Genomic DNA, 2,580 nt, shown 5'->3' on the forward strand with positions numbered 1-2,580 from the left:
CTCTCTCTCCCTCTCTCCTTCTTCTTTTACAAAACATTTCAGGCCTACTTCCACCGGTTGATTTTCCTGGATGAACTTTGGAATCATGTTGATCAGGTCTTAGAACTAATCCTGCTGAGATTTTGAGTGGAGTTGTATAAAGCCCACAGTTCGTGAAAGCCCTGTCCCGTGGAAGCGAGACAGAGCCCAGAGTCTGGTGTCTGGCCATCTACGTTCAAATGCTAGTACGCCTTCTTAGGGATCCTCATCTGTCTTGCTCTCTCGGTGGCCTCTGACAGAACCGACTGCTCCCTCCATCTTGAAAATTCCCTTCTGGCACCCCACCTCTCCCTGGCTTCCCTCTTGTCTCTCCGGCTGCTCCTTGATGGCTCCCTTTGCTCTTTCTCCTCTACTTGACCTCTACATGTTGGAGTGGTTCAAGGCAGGATCCTAAGTGACGCCACCCACCCTGTCCATGGCTTCGATTCCCACCTATGCAGTTCACACCTCTCTCCTGAGCTCTAGACCTGCATTTCTCCTGGGAGACTGCAGTTCCTCCTGGATGCCCCTAAGGCATCTCCAACTCAACTCATCCAAAACTAAATGTGACTCTTCTCTGCTTGTCTCTCCTAACCACCACCCCTCACCCCCCTTCACCATGTTCCAGTGTTTCCCATCACAGGAAATGGTGCCACCCCCTCCTTACTCCTCAATAGTCTAGGCAGGAAGTGGGGGAATCATCCTTGACCATTCCTCTTCCTAATCCCCCACAGCTAATCCATCTCCAAGTCCTGTTGATCCTGTATCCTAAAAAAAAAGCCTCTAGGATCTTCCAGCTTCTCTCTATCTCCACTGTCATTGCCATCATCCATCCACTATTATGGCTTGCTTCCTGACCTCCGTTCTGCCCCCTGGCAACCTCTTCTATACTTGAGTTCAAAAAAATCCTTAAAATACAAATCAAATCATATTGTTTCCCTGCTGAAACCCTTTCACAGTCTTCCCTTGCTCTCATGATAAAGATCTGTGGTGGTTTTAAAACATGGCTGCCAACTACATCCTATCCGTTGAATCTAGGTGGTGACTGATTGAGCTGTTAGAGGACGGCAGAAATCATACTGTGTGACTTCTGAGGCTAATGCAGTTAAAGGCCATGCAGCTTCTGTCTTGTTGGTGGAACATTAGCCCTTGGAACCTGGGTCACCGTGTAAGATGTTTTGATCACCATGAGGCCACCATGCTGTGAGGAAGCCCAAGCCATGGGGAGTCCACATGTCGGTGTTTTGATTGACAGTCACAGCCGAGCTCAGCTTTGAATCATTCCAGCCTAGGAGCCAGGGATGTGAGGTAAGAAGCCTCTAGATCAGCGGTTCTCAACCTTCCTAATGCTGCGACCCCTTCATACAGTTCCTCATGTTGTGGTGACCCCCAACCATAAAATTATTTTCCTTGCTACTCTATAACTGTAATTTTGCTACTGTTATGAATCGTAATGTAAATATCTTTTTGTTTTCCGATGGTCTTAGGCGACTCCTATGAAAGGGTCGTTCGACCCCCAAAGGGGTCGCGACCCACAGGTTGAGAACTGCTGCTCTAGATGGTTTTAGACCCCCCCCACCCCCAATTCAGCCACTGAGACACAGCAGCCACACATGTCTTCCCAGGGGAGGCTCTAGACATTGAGTAACAGAGAAAAGTTGTTCATGTTCCCTGTTTGAATTTCTGACCCACAGAAAGCATGAGCATCATAAAATGGCAGTTGCTTAGGGTGGTTTGTTATGCAGCTGTAGATAACTTGGACCAAGGTTCAGATCTTACAGGTGGCTTTCAAGGCCTGTAAGTCTTTCCTTCAAACTGATACTTCATGCATCTTCTCATCTCAGGGCCTGGAGTGTTCTTTCCTCCTACCCCTCATCTCCTCAGCAGGCCATCACCGACTCCTCTTCCAAGCTCACCACCCTGACCAGGCCAAACCCACCATGGGCTTTCATCACACGCCAAAGTTCTCATAAATACAACCCCAGCGACCTTTGAACCACTTGTCTTAGCTCTTCCCCACTAGACTGTGAACTCCACAAGGGCAGCGTCCATGCCTGTACCCCCAGCTCTGGGCAGCCTGGCACACAGTTGGCACACAGCATATATTGGATGAGTGAAGAATGGATAGAGCTATTATTATTACTGATATTGTTTGGTGGGCATATTTGGGAGGCAGGATAGCTTTTCCTATTCGTTCCAAATTACATGGGTTTTCTGATTAAATTTCTTACTGTGACCAGGGAGCAGATAGGAAAGAAAAGTCCTGGGCTGTGTGAGTTTCAGCAAGGGTGGGGTCCAGGTGGGAGGAGAGTCTCAGGGCAGGGCAGGGGTGGGGGTAGTCAGGCAGGGTGGACACTCCATGGGGCCTGTGCACCCGACCATCTAAAATCAGCCACGCTGACTGGAGGCAAAGCCCATCCATCTCTTACATGATGGAGTATTTGGATGGGGTTCACTCATGCTCCCTGGGCCCAATTTTTTACAGATGTTGGAGAAGAGCCCAACAAAAGGGCTGCTCTAGCTCTGTGGATCTGTGTATAAAGACAGCCTGGAGACCAGGCC

This window comes from Hipposideros armiger, unplaced genomic scaffold (assembly GCF_001890085.2).
Source record: "Hipposideros armiger isolate ML-2016 unplaced genomic scaffold, ASM189008v1 scaffold_31, whole genome shotgun sequence".
Lineage (NCBI taxonomy): Eukaryota > Metazoa > Chordata > Mammalia > Chiroptera > Hipposideridae > Hipposideros > Hipposideros armiger.